The sequence below is a fragment of the Mobula hypostoma genome, chromosome 3 (genome assembly GCF_963921235.1).
Source record: "Mobula hypostoma chromosome 3, sMobHyp1.1, whole genome shotgun sequence".
Classification (NCBI taxonomy): Eukaryota; Metazoa; Chordata; class Chondrichthyes; order Myliobatiformes; family Myliobatidae; genus Mobula; species Mobula hypostoma.
In genome coordinates, this window is record NC_086099.1 from 56,369,136 (window position 1) to 56,389,926 (window position 20,791).

Genomic DNA, 20,791 nt, shown 5'->3' on the forward strand with positions numbered 1-20,791 from the left:
AACCTTCACCTTCAAACGTATTTCCTTTAGAAATAGATGAGCAGAAATGTTCTTGCAAAGATGCAAATTGATGTAGCTAATCAAGGTTACAAAAAAATTTAACCATTTACTGATGAATAATACCAAATGATGTACCTAAGTTAATAGAAAGATAAGATTCATTAATTTCATTAAACACTATTAGCATTTGTTACCATTAAGTGTATTTCCTTTTAGTGGAAATGTGGTGAAGAAGGCAAAGGATATAGTTCACACTTGTGAGCTATAGATGATGGAAATACAGATGTAGATTCAGTAGCCTAAACTGTGTTGCTGCAGTGGCATAATTATTTTTGGTTAGAACTGTTCATTCAGTAAGAGGCATTTAATTGTTAAAGTTAGTGTTCTATGTTGTCCTAAGCCTGCCTTTAGGCAAATGTTAGATGTTTGCTTGATGCCTGAGAGATGCAGAATAGAGGTTCTGAATTAACACGGAGCCAGTGAGGTGTATTTAATGTAGGATTCACTAGATGTTCCCAATTTACTTGTTATCCACTGGAATGAATACAAAGGGACAGCTTTTCATCTTCACGCCAGAGAGATAATCTGGAGAAGCAAATTGCCTGCTCTTCATAAAGTCCATTTCATTTACATTCTATTGAAATAATTCAGATTCTGTAATAAGCAGGAAACATCTTTGTGTGATGAAGACAAATACCTACACCAATATTGTCATGTTTCTGCCTAAGTAATGGGGCCTTTCATTAGTTTTGCCAATGAGGTTTGTAAGAAAATACATGTTTTGTTTTAATAGGATTAATCAAACCGAGGGACAGCAATTGAACAAAGACGTACATATTGTGTACAACAGTGAAAATGCACAATCCTATTCCCAATCTGTGCAACTTTATTAGACTTGTGCTCTCTTTCTGAAGACTTCATCACTGAACATGAGAGACAAAATTTCTACATCAATTATTTTCCCCTAACCAAATTCTTTCATCTCTTGGTGAGTCTCTTGAAGTAGTAATTCTTATTGACTCCACTCTCAGTGTAATTCCAATTCATCTACTCACCCCACCAAACCCTGCATTGTGTTAGAAGTGAAAGCATTGTTAATTATAAATTTAACCTTCTCTCCCCCCCCCCCATTAGAAATAATTCCAGTTTTTCACGTGATAATATGTTTCTCATCTGTGGCATCATATTGGGAATCAACATTCCATGCTTGCTCCCTATGGCTTAAATATACTTTGGATATGACTTCCCTCTTGAATTTTTTTCCCTGATTTATAAATCCAAAATGTCATTGACCTATTTTGGAGTTATCTGCCTGCATTTGCACTTAAGGAAAATGTCAAGTTGGGCTGCAGTGATTCATCTGTTGCCTGGTGTGAGCAACACAGGGAAACATGGCATTTAGAAGTAGAACAAACTTGCTCCGCCACTACCTCAAGTAACCTGGACTACATAAAAATATTCTCTGTAATTTAGAGGTGTTTTGATAGACTGAGGTAAAAAAAAAAGTGAGTTAGATTTAAGTTCCCTGAAGGGAACTGCAAACATTCATTTGCCTAAGGAGGCCTGTGGTTAAGGTAATGTTGCATTCTCTGATTATACAAATAGCCATATGTTTGCTGGCAGAAAGAGTCATTGGTAGCCATTCTTCTAAGATCTCAAAGTGATTAATGTGAAGGGAGGACTGAAGAGATAGGCAACCTGTCAGAAGTGGCAAGAAGAAAAGGAAAGAAAGCTTCTGGCCAGAGACACATGCTTAACAAGGGAGTTGGAACAGTTTTTATATCAGAATCCAACTGAAGAACAAAGCTTCTGGAGACTTCACTTACCTAAGGAAGTGGTGATTATGATTTGCTAATTCTGTAAAAATGCATGCAGTGACAGAGCCTTCCGTGGGCTGTAAAGCAGTTTTTTTTCATCCTAAGGTTCAAATATACAAGTATTTGCCTCCTATCTATATCTAAACAAAACTGAACACAATATTGTAGTTGGGTGCAACACTTCCAACCATTCTCTAATTTGCATTGCATTCTAAAATTAATCAGCAGTCAATTGTTGCTTTAAAAATTCCAACATCTATTTCAACACACAAGTTTGTCATAAATAAGTACATACAGGGTTCTCTCGAGTAAATATGCATTACTAAATATGGATTTGATAAGTTTGCAAGGAATTGATGGTATACTATATGTACTGGTTTATAGTTATCTCAATTCATCCTTCATTCCTGTTTTCAAACAAAGTAGTAACTTTGATCATATGTCTGAATGCTAAATTTACACATTTTAAGAGTGGAAAGTCGTGTACTGTCTTCCTTCAACCACTGATGAGCAAATTGGTTTTCTGGTTCATTTTCCACTTGGTCCCCTCTACTTCAAGGCATCAGAATCAAAATGATGCAAACTGTTCATTTAACATTTGAAAGCATTTACAAGGATTTTGTGAGATTGATAACCTGACTCCTAAGAAAAGATTGAATAGAGAAGTACCTTATTCCCTAAAATGTTGGAGAATGAGTCAAGATCTACAGAAGTATAGAAGGTGATGAGGTGGGGTAAATACATGCTGTATTTTTCCCCCCTGCAGTTGCAGGTGACCAGAAATAGAGGTTACGGGTTAAGTGCAAAAGGTGAAATACTTGATGGGGAAGGTGAGGGGAAATTGTTCATGCAGGACAGTGCGAGTGTGGAACAAGCTGCTAGCTGAAATGGTGGTTGCAGGTTCAAAGGCAACATGAAAGAGAAGTTGGGATAGGAACATGGATGGGAGTAGTATACAGCACTATGGTGGAGGTGCAGGTAGATAGAACTAGGCAGTAAGACATGTCAGTGCAGATAAGATGGGCTGAAAGTCCTGCTTCTATGCTTTAGTGCTTTATGTCTCCATTTAGCTCATCTAAATGGCACCCTTCAGCCATGGGCAATTCTATCTTTAGTTTATCTATTTGATTTTATATTTCATTATTAAAGTCTGTTTGATTGCCCTCAGAATTTCTGCCAGCAGTTTCTCATTTCCCCTTTTGCCTTGTCTTAACTGTTCACTTCAACCTGAGACGTTATACATTTTTAGTAATTGTATTCAGGTCTGCAAATGCTGATTTTACAAAATGTCTGTCTTTTAATGTCCCAGTTAATCCCTCTGGTTATCAATAGGTTTCTCAATGTTGATCAATCAACCTATTTGTTAACTTATATCCAGTTTGGTTAAACCACATGATTGATGATAGTTCAGTTGTTACAAGTTAGTGAAACATTCTTGCCTGTGTTTCTTTTTGTTTTGTGGCACAGGATTTTATGATTACATTTTCTGATCTTTGATGAATGGCATCTGTTTTTGGTACAGTTGCAAAATGGAGATGTTTTTCTTTGAATATTTTATTTATGAACTCACATTTTTATGATGGCATTTTCAATAATTTGTTAAAAAGAAAATAATGAATAAATCTGAATTAAGAAAACAATTTCTTAACTGCTATAGAACATGCACCAAAAGTTTCTTGATATTCACTCCCAAAAGGTAAGATGTCCAGGGAGATTCTTCCATAAAATAGTTCTCCAATGTTTTTTTATAAAGTTCATTTGATGCAGAATAAACAAATTCTCCCTTGGGGCAGAACTTGTTGCTCATAGCAAGGACCCTTTGCTTACAGTTAATGTATCACTAAAGTATGGACTTCGGTTTGTGCATTCCTCCAGTGTCAATTCACTGGTAAGTTCTCCTCCTGTACTAAGTGGTAAGACCCTGCACTGAGGAAAGCCAGGAATGGAAATTCAATGCTCCCTGTTAGTCATGATTCCAAGAGAACATAGAATGGCAAAAAGAGAAAAAAGGTAGTGTAACACACATAAATGCTAGAAGGGCTTAGCAGGCCAGGCAGCACCTATGGAGAGGAATAAAGTGTTGATGTTTCAAGCCAAGACCCTTCAACGAAGTTCCTCCAGCATTTTGTGTGTTATTCTGGATTTCTAGTATCTGCAGAATCTCTTGTGTTTATAATAAAGTAGTCCAGCTTTGTTACTCAAGGATGATTTCAGCATGGTGATTCACTTGTGTTTCCAGGTTTCAGTTTAACATTCAACACTATTGTTCCACAGACCTGGGAGAATAAAATCCTACTGCTTGGTCTAAATGCACCACTGTGCAATTGGGTGTTGGACCTCCAAGACAACAGACCTCAGATAGGAAGGATGCACAACTCCTTCCTCCCCATGATCCTCAACACGAGCGCCCCCCCACCCCCACCCCCAGAGCTGTGTACTGAGGCCACTGCTGTACATTCTGCTCACACGCAACTGCATGGCAATCACAATGTCAAATTCGCCAATGGCACAACTGGTGGGGCTCATCAGCAACAATGATGAGTTGGCCTACAGAGAGGAGGTGGAAGAGCTTAAGGCAGGTGCTAGTCAACTAACCATTTCCTCATTGTCAGCAAGACAAAACAGATGGTTATCGACTTTAGGATAACTCACATCACTCACATTCCTCTTCACATTGGCAGCACAGTAGTGGAAAGTGCACATCTTTCACAACCTGTCATTGCCCAGAACACATCCTCCACAGTCAAGAAAGCGCAGAAGTGCAGTTAAGAGGAAACTAACATGGTGCATCACCCTCTAGTACGGGAACTCCACTGTCATGACAGAAAGGCTCTACAGCAGGTAGTTAAATCACCCCAGTGTAGCTCCAGCACCAGTGTACCCACCATTAAGGACATGTATACGGAAAGGTGCTGGGAATAGGCTAGATATATCATGAAAGATCCCACACACCCTACTCATAGACTGTTTGTCCCACTCCCATCTGGAAAGAATCTACACAGCATCCATGGCGGGACCACCAGACTCTAAGCTGTCAGGCTGATCAGCTTCCACCCATAAACTCACCCCACTGTTACCCCACCACCACTACTTTATCATTTCCTGTCAGAGTTACCTTATATACAGGTACTCCAGTACCTACACAAAATACAAGTGGAACGCAGCAGGCCAGGCAGCATCTATAGGAAGAGGTACAGTCAACGTTTTGGGCCGAGACCCTTCGTCAGGGCTAACTGAAAGAAGAGATAGTAAGAGATTTGAGAGGGGGAGGGGGAGATCCAAAATGATAGGAGAAGACAGGAGGGGGAGGGATGGAGCTAAGAGCTGGAAAGTTGATTGGCAAAAGGGATACGAGGCTGGAGAAGGGAGAGGATCATGGGATGGGTGGCCTAGGGAGAAAGAAAGGGGGAGGGGAGCACCAGAGGAAGATACAGTGAGAGGGACAGAGGGAGAAAAAAGAAAGTGGTGGGGGGGAGAATAAAAATAAATAAAGAAATAAATAAATAAAGGCTGGGGTAAGAAAGGGAGGAGGGGCATTAACGGAATTTAGAGGAGTCAATATTCATGCCATCAGGTTGAAGGCTACCCACATGGAATATGAGGTGCTGTTCCTTCAACCTGAGTGTGGCTTCATTTTGACAGTAGAGGAGGCCATGGATGGATATATCAGAATAGGAATGGGACGTGGAATTAAAATGTGTGGCCACTAGGAGATCCTGCTTTCTCTGGCGGACAGAGCGTAGGTGTTCAGTACCTAGTGTCACTTTATGTACAGACAGTCAGTCTGTGTAAAAAGCCAATCTTATATACTTATATTTATTGTGCTTTTTTATGCTGCATCAGATCTGGATTAATAATCATTTTGTTCTCATTTGCACTTGGGTTTTGAAGGTTGGCGATAAGCAATCTTGAATCTTGGATCAAGACACAGTAAACAGTGATTACAGCCATTTTGGTGGAAATACTGCATAGCAAGGAAAAGAAGACATTTGTAGGAGTAGTCTATAGGTCCCCAAAGAGTTGCTCCTCAGTAGGACTAAATAGAAAATGGGGAAATATCAATGTCAAATAAGAGAGAATGATTGATTTTAATCTTATTGGTCTAATCAAAATGGCACAGGTTCTATGGAAGAGCGATTTGTGGAGTATGTCAAGTATTCTTCCTTAGAGCAATATATTACAGAACCTACTAGGAGCAATCTGCTTTAGACTTGATTGTGTGTAATGAGAAAGGATTTTAAAATAGGATGTTGTGATTAAGGATTTCTTTGGAAACAGAGGTCACAATATGGCAGGACTCTGGATAAAGCTTGTGGGCAAACATGGGTTTCATAACCATTTTTCTCAATTTAAGTAAGGACGATTAGTCGATTTGTCCCGAGTGGATGAGGTAAATAGGTCAAGTCAGTGAATGAGCAATGGCTGTTATTCAAACAGGTAGTTTATTGTGCTTAAAATAAATTTACCCCAATAAAAAAGACACCAGGGAAAAAACAAACATCAGTAGTTTTCAAAAAAGGCCAAGGAAAATATTAAGTTTTTCAATCCTGGTGCTCGATTATTTATATGAATGACCTTGAGGAGAGGTCAGAGTATAAGGTTGCCAATGATAGCTGAGAGGAAATGTTGCAATGAGGATATATGAACTCTGAAATAGGATATACATGTTTTGAGTGACTAGGCAAACTTAGTAAGTGGAATTTAATGTGGGAAAGTGTGAAGACATACTCATCAACAAGACAATTTAAAAGTGAACTATTATCAAAATAGATCTTTGTTCCGGGACTTGCAAGTGCATGAAATGAAAAAAAAAATTGGCATCTTGTTACGAAAGCAAATGGCGTTTTGCCCTTTATTATACGAGGTTTGAAGTTTTGGCAAAGAGAAATATTACTGCAATTGAACAGAATTACTGGAGTATTGTGCACAGTTTTGGCCTGCCTATTTTAAGAAATGATACACTGACGTTGGAGCAGTTCAAACATGATTCACTGTGCTAATTTTTGGAAGACTGAGCTGTCTTATCATGAGCAGCTAAAGAAATTATCCTGCTTGGAGCTGAAAAGAATGAGGCATTTTACTAGAGAAGCATACAACACAGAGGAGGCATGACACAAAGTTTCAACTAGAGTTTTGAATGAGGAAGCATGGCTGGAAGATTGGGGGCTGCCATTTAAAACTGAGCTGATTAGAATTTTTTGACAGATTTCTCTGCCACAGAAGATCAGCTATGGCCATATTGAATACCCTACTTCTGTTCTTATTATGTCCTAAATTACTTAACAATAATCAAATAAAAGGATTAAATTAAACACACAAAGTTTATAAACAATCACAGGACCTTCTGCATTTATCCCCTTGTAATGGTATTGGGTTTGCTGATCATGAAGTTCTAAACTCAAAGACTTTAAGCCCTAACTGATATAAATAGCCAATCACCTAAGGTTTCATGATCCCCAAATATGGTTCTTGATCACACATGTGAAGCAAGGTAGCTTTGAAATCATCAGGGTCACTGGCTCTATTTCACCATTTGTTTCTGGCCAGCGCTGTACCGCTGTACGACCTGTTTTCTGCAGATCTGTAGAGAAAGTTCAGACTTACCAACTGTTAAGTTGCATGCACTTGCTGCAGGTCAAGGGGAACCCTGGTTGCTGATTTATGCATCCCAATAATTTCTGTTTGGTTGGTAAGATCAGATGCGATTGCTGAGTTTCAGACATGTTGTGATGACGAGTGCCCACCGCCTGCAGAGCGATGGTTCTTCCTGTGTTCCAGAGCCTCATTCTTTTTAATTTTTTGGAAGTGCCTGCTCCACTAACAGTTGGTCAGCTCTCATTCTTCGAGGTACATTGCCACTTACCCTCCCCCCCAAGAATCTTGAACACCCCCTCCCCGACAACTTCTATTTCCCGTAATGGCCCCTTAGGACACATACCACCCCGTTGGGAATCACTGCTGTAAGCTAAAAAAATACATTCACGAGCTGCAGATGAATCGGTTGTCTATTACAGAAATCAAAGGTAGAGGAATTGATTCATGTTCATCCATGTTTCTTTTATTCTTGATGTTCCCAGACCATACCAAATACAAGGGGTGATTGATAAGTTCGTGGCCTATGGTAAAAAGCAATGAGTTATACAGCTCTTGTTACATGCACATGCAGGTCAGCTCTTTCAGTGATTATGCAGAAACTTTGAAGTTAACAACTCATCTCCTTCCACCTTAGGCCACAAACTTATCAATCACCTCTGCTGTGAATACTTTCTGGAGGTCCAAGATCCGTATGCTTCATGACCGCTGGACTAAGTGTGTAAATGTAGGAGGGCACTATGTTGAAAAATAAATGTGCTAGAATTTCTAAAATTGACTCGTTCTACCTTAGGCCACAAACTTATCAATCACCCCTCATAGGTATTACTGCCTAAATTTATACTATTTCTGTGCCACTTGGGTGACTTCACACACACACATACACACACACACACACACACACACACACACACACACACAAGGAATTCTGCAGATGCTGGAAATTCAAGCAACACACATCAAAGTTGCTGGTGAACGCAGAAGGCCAGGCAGCATCTCTAGGAAGAGGTACAGTCGACGTTTCGGGCCGAGGCCCTTCATCAGGACTAACTGAAAGAAGAGCTAGTAAGAGATTTGAAAGTGGGAGGGGGAGGGAGAGATCAAAAATGATAGGAGAAGACAGGAGGGGGAGGGATGGAGCCAAGAGCTGGACAGGTGATAGGCAAAAGGGACAGGAGAGGATCATGGGACAGGAGGCCCAGGGAGAAAGAAAAAGGGGGGGGGAACCCAGAGGATGGGCAAGGGGTATAGTCAGAGGAACAGAGGGAGAAAAAGGAGAGCGAGAAAAAGAATGTGTGTATATAAATAAATAACGGATGGGGTACGGGGGGAGGTGGGGGATTAGCGGAAGTTAGAGAAGTCATTGTTCATGGAATCAGGTTGGAGGCTACCCAGACGGAATATAAGGTGTTGTTCCTCCAACCTGAGTGTGGCTTCATCTTTACAGTAGAGGAGGCTGTGGATAGACATATCAGAATGGGAATGGGACGTGGAATTAAAATGAGTGGATTTTTTTCAGATACCTTTTAACATACTATGTCTAAAAGCTTCTGGAGACAGAGTTCACAGGCACCTACAATTAATGCTGTGAAGCTGATTCCATGAGTACGCAAACCTTCTAACTGATTAATAGGTCAGCTATTGATATGCTAAGTGATATTATACATCTGGTCTGCAAGCTTCCTTGAACTAAGTAGCTTACCTGTGTTGTCAAGTTTGGAACAAGCCAAATAATTAACCCAAGAGATTCTGCAGATGCTGGAAATCCAGACTGCCACACACACAATGCTGGAGGAATTCAGCAGGTCAAACAGCATATATGGAAATGAATAAACAGTTGACATTTCGGACTGATACTCTTGTACTGCACCTCCACTGCAGTTAGTCCAGCAGTCTGTTCTTATAGAGAGTGCTATTTGCAAAGCTGTTGTATACATAGTACTTTGTTTTAACTTCAGAATGATTACTGCTTTCCATTTACATTAAGAATTGGGGGCTGGCTCCTGTTTATGACCACCCGCTTAAAAACAATATTGGTTGGGTACTTATTCAAAATCAACTAGGTGACCTTTACAAGTAGCAGCTGTTGTGTTTAGGAAGCTGAGCTTGGCAAAAGAAACAAGACTGTCTGGACCAGAGACAGTGAATATCCATTACATTTTGAAGACTTCCCTGTTAATTTAAATTAATTGAATTGCATTCCCACACTTGCTGCCAATTCAGGTAAAAAGCCCCCTAAGATACATACAGAGGAACTCGGGTTGATTTGAAACTCTGCAACTGCATTCCATGTGGAGCATATCATCTGATGACCCACAGCACTTGCAGGAGCTGCGGCTTACCCAGTAAGTACAGGATTTATGCATTCATGTGAGTATGTCTTGAACTAATATGTCCAAGCACCATAGATTTGGTTAGCTGCTGGGATATGCCTGTGGTAGTGTACTGACCCACAGACAGTAACTTGACAAGGCCACCTCCATATTATATTTACATATTTCTTTAAGCCATAGAAGGAAGCAATTTTATCCCTTGAGTCTATACCATCTCATAGAGGCGTCCAATACAACCACTAATTTTCCCTTTAATTTGTTCTCCGTACCAGCGTATATTTTATATATGCCTAAGAAGGCTGAGTACCCTCAGTGTAACTATGTCACTAATGTGCTTTCATTTTAGCCTAGATGTAGTGTTTTAGCTAATACAATAGCATTGAACAAATAAGAGGTATTGATTAATAAATGTGGACTTTTTATAGTAGTGTTCTGAAAAGATATAGTTTTTGTATTATCCAAAGGAAAATGTTTCAGTCAACACTATGATTGTACGAATGCATAAAGGACTTTGCTTCCCCCTGCTACTTTGATGAAAGTTGTAAGTATAATATGAGTAAGTTATGCCGTGATTAAAATTGATTAAAGCAGCATGAAAATAATATTGTATCTGTCAGTCATTCTTACCCTTCGAGTTAAATACCAGTTAAAACCCAAGTGAAATGACATTTTTTCCCGGGAACCTTGGTTGTAAAAACCCTACAGAGAATGATGTTAAATGATTTAAGATGCTCCCAAATGTACAAATTCATTTCAAATCTATAAGAATACTAGGGATTCTAAAGCATTCCAACCCACAAAGTAATCTTAATATTGAAACTTTGATAATTCCTCGAGCTTATGTTGTTAACCCAACTATAAATAAGTATTTTCGAAATATATATAATTATTTAACAATGAGCCAGAACTTGCTGGTAGCTAATTAACAGGCTAGCATGAAACTCAGTAATATCTATTGATGGATTCAACTGTTGACCTGACAAATCATTCATGAAACTGATGAATGTAATGCAGCTGAATCTCCAGTCATGCCAGTTTTCATGGAATACATTATCTGGAGGTGGATTGACCAGAAATTAGTGTACATCAGTTCAAGAATGGAAACTTCCTTCCTCAATACAAACCCCAAAGCTTCTTACAGATGGTTATTTTGTTCTTGATCTTACTGTTCGCTTCAGAAGCATTCTATGTTAGGGTTAGAGAGATATATAGGACAGTATTAGGGTTAGAGAGATATATAGGACAGTATTAGGCCTGTCAGCTCACTAAGTTTGCACTGATCTTCAACCACCCATTTACACCAATCCTACATTAATCCCATTTCATGTTCTTTACGCATTTATTATGTACAGTGGCCAGTTAACCTTCTATGTATTTGGGATACAGAGAGAAACTGGAACACGTACAGACAAAGGGAGAATGTTCAGACTCCACACAGACAGTATGTAAGATCAGAATTTCGCCTTGATCTTTGGCACTGTGAGACAGCAGCTCCACTAACTGCTCTGCTGTGGCATCTCAGAGTTACTGAGCCAAACAGCCAGATATACCTTATGCGTGGACAGAGTGAACAGAGTGGTGACCCTTCCTTTAGAACATAAAAGCAAGAGGACTACGGGAGGAACAGTTAAGGATTGTCGGAGAGGAGGCATTTCACTACTTGGGGTAAAGAGAGGCAAGACTGCGCAGGTGTGTGACATCAGACAGTAGATCACGAGAAGTTTAAAAAGAAGACGCCATATCTAGTGCGCAGCGTTCGGAGCAGGCAGCGGAGTGAGAGGCAGCAGAGTGAGAGGGCTTTGGCTCAAATGGGCTTAGGCGGTAATGGGATGAGGCAAGGTAGGTTTACCTGTGTTAATTGCGGAAAGGAAGTATGTGTGTGAGGCCAGTTTTCTGTGCTCAGTGTCAGATGTGGGAAGTCTTGGAATCTCCCAACCCCACCGGACGGTCATATCTGCACCCAGTGTGTCAAGCTGCAGCTCCTGAAGGACCGCATTAGAGAACTGGAGTTGCAGCTCGATGACCTTCGTCTGGTCAGGGAGAGCGAAGATGTGATAGAAAGGAGTTATAGGCAGTTGGTCACACCGGAGCCACGGGAGACAGACAAGTGGGTCACAGTCAGGAGGGGGAAGGAGAAGAGTCAGGTACCAGAGAGTACCCCTGTTGCTGTCCCCCTGAACAATAAGTACTCCTGTTTGACTACTTTTGGGGGGACATCCTTTCAGGGGGAAGCAACAGTGGCCGTGCCTCTGACGCGGAGTCTGGCCCTGTAGCTCAGAAGGGTAGGGAAAGGAAGAAGAAGGCAGTAGTTAGGGGGACTCTATAGTTAGGTGGTCAGACAGGTGACTCTGTGGATGCAGGAAAGAAACTCAGATGGTAGTTTGCCTCCCAGGTGCCAGGGTCTGTGATGTTTCTGATCGTGTCCAAGATATCCTGCAGGGGGAGGGAGAACAGCCAGAGGTCGTGGTACATATTGGTACCAATGACATAGGTAGGAAAAGGGAAGAGGGCCTGAAAACAGACAACAGGGAGTTAGGAAGGAAGTTGAGAAGTAGGACCACAAAGGTAGTAATCTCGGGATTAGTGCCTGTGCCACGTGACAGGGAGTATAGAAATAGAATGAGGTGGAGGATAAATGCGTGGCTGAGGGATTGGAGCAAGGAGCAGGGATTCAGATTTCTGGATCATTGGGACCACTTTTGGGGCAGGTGTGGCCTGTACAAAAAGGACAGGTTGCACTTGAATCCGAGCGAGACCAATATCCTGGCGGGGAGGTTTGCTAAGGCTCCTGGGGAGAGTTTAAACTAGAATTGTTGGGGGGTGGGAATCAAACTGAAGAGACTGGGGAAGAGGCGGTTTGCACACAAATAGGGAAAGCTTGTAGACAGTGCGGGAGGGAGGATAGGCAGGTGATAGAAAAGGGACGCGCTCAGACCGACAATTTGAGATGTGTCTATTTTAACGCAAGGAGTATTGTGAACAAAGCAGATGTGCTTAGAGCATGGATCAGTACTTGGAGCTATGATGTGGTGGCCATTACAGAGACTTGGATGGCTCAGGGACAGGAATGGTTACTTCAAGTGCCAGGTTTTAGATGTTTCAGAAAGGACAGGGAGGGAGGCAAAAGAGTTGGGGGCGTGGCACTGTTGATCAGAGATAGTGTTACGGCTGCAGAAAAGGTGGACGTTATGGAGGGATTGTCTATGGAGTCTCTGTGGGTGGAGGTTAGGAACAGGAAGGGGTCAGTAACTCTACTGGGTGTTTTTTATAGGCTGCCCAATAGTAACAGGGAGACCGAGGAGCAGATAGGGAAACAGATTCTGGAAAGGTGTAATAATGACAGAGTTGTCATGGTGGGAGATTTTAATTGCCCAAATCTCGATCGGCATCTCCCTAGAGCAAGGGGTTTAGATGGGGTGGAGTTTGTTAGGTGTGCTCAGGAAGGTTTCTTGACACAATATGTAGATAAGCCTACAAGAGGAGAGGCTGTGCTTGATCTGGTATTGGGAAATGAACCTGATCTGGTGTCAGATCTCTCAGTGGGAGAGAATTTTGGAGATAGTGATCACAACTCTATCTCCTTTACCATAGTATTGGAAAGGGATAGGAACAGACAAGTTAGGAAAGCATTTATTTGGAGTAAGGGGAAATACGAGACTATCAGGCAGGAACTTGGAGGCATAAATTGGAAACAAATGTTCTCAGGGAAATGTACTGAAGAAAAGTGGCAAATGTTCAGGGGATATTTGTGTGGAGTTCTGCATTGGTATGTTCCAATGAGGCAAGGAAAGTACTGGAACCATGGTGTACAAAGGCTGTAGTAAATCTAGTTATGAAGAAAAGAAAAGCTTACAAAAGGTTCAGGGAGTTAGGTAATGTTAGAGATCTAGAAGATTATAAGGCTAACAGGAAGGAGCATAAGAAGGAAATTAGGAGAGTCAGAAGGAGCCATGAGAAGGCCTTGGCGGGCAGGATTAAGGAAAACCCCAAGGCATTCTACAAGTATGTGAAGAGCAAGAGGATAAGACATGAAAGAATAGGACCTAACAAGTATGACAGTGGGAAAGTTTGTATGGAAGCGGAGGAAATAGCAGAGGTACTTAATGAATACTTTACTTCAGTGTTCACTATGGAAAAGGATCTTGGTGATTGTAGGGATAACTTACAGCGGACTGAAAAGCTTGAGCATGTAGATATTAAGAAAGAGGATGTGCTGGAGTTTTGGAAAGCATCAAGTTGGATAAGTCGCCAGGACTGGATGAGATGTACCCCAGGCTACTGTGGGAGGCAAGGCAGGATATTGCTGAGCCTCTGGCGATGATCTTTGCATCATGAATGGGGATGAGAGAGGTTCTGGAGGATTGGAGGGTTGCGAATGTTGTTCCCTTATTCAAGAAAGGGAGTAGAGATAGCCCAGGAAATTATAGACCAGTGAGGCTTATTTCAGTGGTGAATAGTTGATGGAGAGGATCCTGAGAGGCAGGAGTTATGAACATTTGGAGAGGCATAATATGATTAGGAATAGTCAGCATAGCTTTTTCAAGGGCAGGTCGTGCCTAATGAGCCTGATTGAATTTTTTGAGGATGTGACTAAACACATTGATGAAGGAAGAGCAGTAGATGCAGTGTATATCGGTTCCAGCAAGGCATTTGATAAGGTTCCCCATGCCAGGCTTATTGAGAAAGTAAGGAGGCATGGGATCCAAGGGGACATTGCTTTATGGATCCAGAATTGGTTTGCCCACAGAAGGCAAAGAGTGGTAGTAGATGGGTCATATTCTGATGGGTTCCTGCCAACACGGTAAAATGCTGCTGTGCCAAGCAAAAAAAGGCAAGAAAAAGAGCAAAGGTCATACTGGTCTAAATATCAAAGCTGTGGACCAAGACATTGGTTTATTACAATGCATAGGCTATAAACTTACAGGCCTTAAGAGGGAGGACAGAAAGTATTGCAGATTCTTAGTTTGAAGGACAACATCATCTGTTTCAAAACAACAGTTGACACTGATTCCAATGAGATTCAATGTGTGTGCTGCGCATGGAACCCACTCAGCAAGTGGATTGATTTCCTTGATGTGGGATTGTAAGCCTTTGTTTGCACTGGAATATTTGCAGCATTGTCATAGTACTGCCCCCTGCAGTTGATTATTTCAATATTCATCACTCCTAAAACTTTGATTACAGACTCACATAAAGCCTCCCCTGTGTGGCTCTCAATGGGTAGAAATTGTACGAATCGCTCCTGAGTGCTTCCATCTGTTGACACATAATGTAAAATGAATGTGAGCTGATCTACGTGTGCAACATCTGTGCTTGAATCAATGCTAACAGAAAAGTATTTGGCCGTTTTGACTTTACTGACGATCTCTGACATGACAGAAGTTGATCACTGATGAGCTCAATAAGCTCCTCACATGTTTTAGGTGAAAGATATGAAGGGGTGCCTGATACTGCATTTCCAAATTTCTGTACGTGCGCCTTCAAAAACGGGTCAAACTCACTTATTACCTCTGAAATGCCTTATGTAGTTGCCATTATCAGCCCTGCCAAATATGTCACTGGAGCCTTGGATAGCCAGTCCCCTCGTGACCAAAAACTTCACAACTGCCACCTCTCTTCTCAATACATCAGTCCAGTAGACACACTCTGACTCGAACAGTTTTTGCTGCTCTATATCTATTCTTCCGCTGTCAGAATGCTAGTGTAACGTAGGTCAGTATCGTTTTCTTGTGGTGTTGGCTATTTTCATGCTCTCCTATGCGCTCAGCAGCATGTTTCCAGTCGCTAAAGCCAGTTTCGAAGATGGACTGACAGTTACTATTACTGAAGATGCCAGCCACTTCAAGATTTTTGTAAACTACGTATACACATGACTGGAATAAAGTCAGAGATAAGATTCAAAATATATCTGGTCCTTCAACTCAGTATAGTCAGTTACACCACCTGATCCATACTGTGTCAGGTGGTGGAGTAGGAGGACAGTTAGGCAAAACATACGAACACTCTTAGTGGTCACGTATAAACGGACAGGGAACTTCTGCCTATATCAAAGCATGATCCGTAATAATTTATCAATTCTTCTAAAAGGAGATTGTGAACTGTTTCCAATTGAAAACATCACATTGGAATAACAATTTTGATCTTTGGGATAGAAGTCCAGTTGTATCACTGCAGGAACCACATGTTGTTAAAGATCACAATTAAACAAAATTCTAAAAGAGGAACATTGCTTAGAAAACCGTCCATGAACTTTATACTGGATCTCCACCAAACACAGCTGCTTTAAACCAGCGAAAGCCTCCATTAGAGAGGAGATCAAACTGCAGAGATTAATTAAGGTAGCGAAGAGAAAATAACATTTGACGGAATACTCTGTACTCTGTTGGAATAAATCACTTCAATCATTTGGAGCTGCACTAATGATTCTGTAAAAGAATCTGGCATCATGATGCCAAGTGTCAGGGCAGCAAGTTAATCTGAGAAAGAAAGTTTAAATCTTTTAAAGAAAGGAATGAACATAATTACATTTTTGCAAAATGTGTTTGTTTTAAACATTTTACTAAAATTAATATACGTAATTAATTTTCTATATTAACATAAACTCATTTCAGTATCAGTAGGCTTTGTTAAGCTGCTAACTGGGGAACGTATATTGCCAATACAGCAGCAAGCATTAATTATAATTATGTGTGTACTTTCACTTCACTTGAGGATTTCATGTAAACACATGCAAAAGATTCGGTCAGGAATCATCAGTGCAAAGTTAGAGTTAGAGAACTAAATATAATAGCATCCAAAAATTATTTGAGCATTGAGCAAAAACAAAATTCTGCCTGTGATTGCATGCAGGCAACGCATCATCTTGGGAGAAGCACTAAAGATTTACAAGAGATACAATGTAATTTGGGTGGGAATATTCAATGCCTGTCAACAGGAGTGACATAATAATGCAGGGTAATGTAATTGGTGGAAATGTACAAAATTCTTAGCCACCAACATTGAGTTGGGGTTCACTTTAAGGGGTGGGTCTTACGTGATGACCTAATTTCATAAAGTACATTTACCACGCTTTTGTGTTTAGTGTTTGGAGTACAATAAATGGGTTGTCACGGTTTTTCTTAAACATGAAATATCTCCGCCATTTGTATTTGCGAAAATCTACTTTGGTGATCCCAATGCTCTAGAACAATTCCAGAGTTATTGAATATGTCAGCCCACGCAGTTGTTTTGAAACTGCCGGAGTTTTGGGAGCAAAATGTTGTTACTTGGTTTGTACAAGCTGAGGCTTAATTCGTGCTGTGAGAAATCACCGCCAATAACACCTAATACATCTATGTGGTAGTGTCATTCACCAACTCCATGACTGCGAGACTAGTGAGTCTACTAGAACACCCACCTAAACACGATTGCTGAAAACTCACCTTTTACAGATTTTTGGACTATCGGGGTCTGAGTGCCAAGCAGTTGCTCTCCTTACCCAGCCTCGCTGATGCTAGACCTTTGGAGCTAATGTACCAAATGCAGTCTCTCCTGGGAAACTATCATCCTTGTTTTATTTTTAAAGAATTTTTCATGTAGCACAGACCTTCCAACAACTGCTGGACTCTATTAAAAGAAATAGATCTTCTTTTTGCTTACCTGGATGACAGCCGCTCATCTTCTTCAGCCGGCAGCTCCGTCCCCCGAAAGGAAGTACAGCGTGTTTGACTGTGAGCTTCTCGGTCTCTATCTAGCTATCTCCAATTTTCATTTTCTTCCAGAAGGTCAATATTTCACAGTGTTTGTTGACCACAAACCCCTTGTGCACACAATGCCCAAAATAACTGACCCCTGGTCTGCATGGCAGCAACACTTATTGGCCTATATATTAGAGTTCACAAATGATATGCAACATATCAAGCGAAAAATAATGCCGTAGTGGATTGCTGCTCACAGCCCGCCAGCCATTGAAACCATACGGACAGGCGTTGATTATACTGGCATGGCAGCCAACCAAGCTACTGAGCCGGAGGTCCAGGCTTAGTGAACAGCAGTCAAGGGCCTGCGGTTGGCTGGCATTAAGTTCAGGAAAGCTGGAATTTTTCTCATGTGCGATGTCTCCACTAGTGCCTTCGCCCCATCAGGCCAGCAAACTGGAGGTGAACTGTTTTTGGCTCCACACATGGCATCTCGCTTCCCGGACGGAAGCCTCGCAGAAACTGGCTGCACTCAAGTTGGTATGGCACTGGCTTAGAAAGGACGTGCATGATTGGACTGCAGCATGTTTGGAGTGCCAGTGGCAAAAATTAACCGTCACATCCTGGCAACATTGGCACCTCCTAAGATCCCTCAGGGATGGTTTGACCATGTCAATATGGAAGTTGTTGGTCCTTCCCCACCGCGGTTTCATGCACCTTCTTACCATGGTGGACCATACCTCCAGGTGGCCAGAGGTCATCCCTCTAGCATAACTGACGGCTGCGGACATGGCTCGGGCATTCATCAGCATCTGGGTTGTTTGGTTTGGCACCCTGTCTGATGTTTCTTCTGACTGTAGTCCCCAATCATATCAGATCTCTGAGCTGCGATGGTACAGATCTTCGGTATTAGGCTACATCACATCAAGATGTATCATCGACCACAGTTCAATGGCCTATGCGAGTGGTTTCACCATTCCTTAAAGGCTGCTCTGAGGACTGCTTCCTTGATGGATGAGTGTTGGCATGATTGTCTCCTGTGGGCCCTACTGGGGCTTGGAACAGCTCAAAAAGAGGACCTACAGTCGTCCATGGTTGAATTGGTATATGAGCAACCATTACAAGTGCCAAGCAGTTTTATTCCTGATACCACAACTGTCTGGTTGGCCTCTCGACACCATTCCATCCTCCTCAGTAAATTCAATTCCTTTGCACATATTCCTACCTCTCATCATGACGTACAGCTCCCTTTTTTCCTGTTGACCTACATTCCGCCTTGTTTGTTTTCATCCCCTTAGGCCCCATTATGTTGGCCTGTTGCGTATTTTGGAATGGAGAGTAAAGTAATTTATCATAGATAAGAGGGGTAAACCTCAATGTATTTTGGTAGATCGCCTTAAACTGACCCACCAAGATTTGGAGGATTGCACTACCATGCCCCTGGTGTCACGACATGAGCATGAGTGTGTCAACACACCTCTGGACGAGCCAGAAGCCTCTGCTGTTCCTCCACCTAGAGAACATAGGACCTGAGCCAGACGGCTATTCCAAGCTCACAGTGCTGGTTTTAGTGAATTCTGGGGGGACTTGTGTAAGGTAATGTAATTAGTGGAAACATACATAATACAGAACCACTGACATTGAGTCGGGGTCTATTTTAAGAGGCTGGTCTCATGTAATGTTGTAATTATGTAAAGTATTTTTACTGTTCAGTGTTTGGAGTACAATAAATGACTTGATACTGCTCTTCTTAAACATAAAGTAACTGCCATTTTTATCTGCAAAAATCTAAAATAGATTCATCACTGTTGAGAAATGAGTCTAGCAAGTGCTAAAGACAAGGTTGAAACATTTGCAACTGTGTTTAGCCAGAAGTATGAAGCAGATGTTCTATCTTGATTTCCTGCCTATCATCAAAACAACCTGTCTTTAGCCAGTTCGCTTTTCTTTACATGCAATCAAGTAACATGTAATCAAGGGCCAACAGAGCCAACAACCTGTCTCTGAATGTGAACAAGACACAAGAGATGATTGTTGACTTCAGCAGGACACAGAGCGACCACTCTCCACTGAACATCAATGACTCCTCCATAGAGATTGTTAACAGCACCAAATTTCTTAGAGTTCACCTGGCGGAGAATCTCACCTGGTCCCTCAACACCAGCTCCATAGCAAAGAAGGCCCAGCAGTGTCTCCACTTGCTGCAAAGGCTGAGAAAATTCCATCTCCCACCGCCCCCCCCCCCACCATCCTCACCACATTTTACAGAGGTTGTATTGAGAGCATCCTGAGCAGCTGCATCACTGCCTGGTTCAGAAATAGCACTGTCTCGGATCGCAAGACCCTGCAGCGGATAGTGAGGTCAGCTGAGAAGATCATCGGGGTCTCTCTTCCCGCCATTCAGATATTTACACCACACGCTGCATCCGTAAAGCAAACAGCATTATGAAGGACCCCACGCACCCTTCATACAAACTCTTCTCCCTCCTGCCATCTGGCAAAAGGCACCGAAGCAGTCAGGCTCTCACGACCAGACTGTATAGCAGTTTCTTCCCCCAAGCCATCAGACTCCTCAACACCCAGAGCCTGGACTGACACCAACCTACTGTCCTCTACTGTGCCTATTGTCTTGTTTATAATTTATTGTAATGCCTGCACTGTTTTGTGCACTTTATGCAGTCCTGGGTAGGTCTGTAGTCTAGTGTAGATTTTGTGTTGTTTTACATAGTTCAGTGTAGTTTTTGTATTGTTTCATGTAGCATCATGGTCCTGAAAAACATTGTCTCGGTTTTACTGTGTACTGTACCAGCAATTATGGTCGAAATGACAATAAAAAGTGACTTGACTTGACTTGAAGTAATGGCAGTGTCCATTGAATTTAGTGAAAGTTACAGGATTAGGTAACATACAGGTTGCAATACTGATGAACTGTGCTCTCGAACCTGCCTCTAGCCAAGCTCTTTCAATGACAGTATGGAAATCTATTTGACAATGTGGAAAACTGCCCAGGTATATCCTGTTCATGGTATGGGAGTTTAATCCAATTTGGCTAATTTGTTACCCAGTCAATCTATTCTTAATCATCAATTAAGAAATGAAAGATGTCATTGACAGGCTGTTAAGTTACCCATCCTCATAAATGACCTGCTCTCTAATGCCAGGCTTGGAGTTTATCAGGAACTCATGGCTTTCCTCCTCATCTTCCCTGAATCCAAACATAGAGCATTCCAACAGATCAGCTCGGCGTTTGACCAAGTGTGGCATCAAGGAGTTCTTGTAAAAACTGGCTGGTAGCCAGCCAGTGAAAAGACTCCAGTGACTGGAGACATGCTTTGCACAAAGATCATGGTTTTTGATGGCTCCTGGACATCTC

At 41.7% G+C, this 20,791-nt stretch overlaps 1 protein-coding gene across 2 annotated transcripts in view; it reads left to right on the forward strand.

Annotated features, from left to right (window-relative positions):
* Positions 1 to 20,791, forward strand: part of LOC134343418 (zeta-sarcoglycan) — a 981,051-nt gene that overhangs the window by 276,486 nt on the left and 683,774 nt on the right. The gene's annotated exons all lie outside the window — the stretch shown is intronic.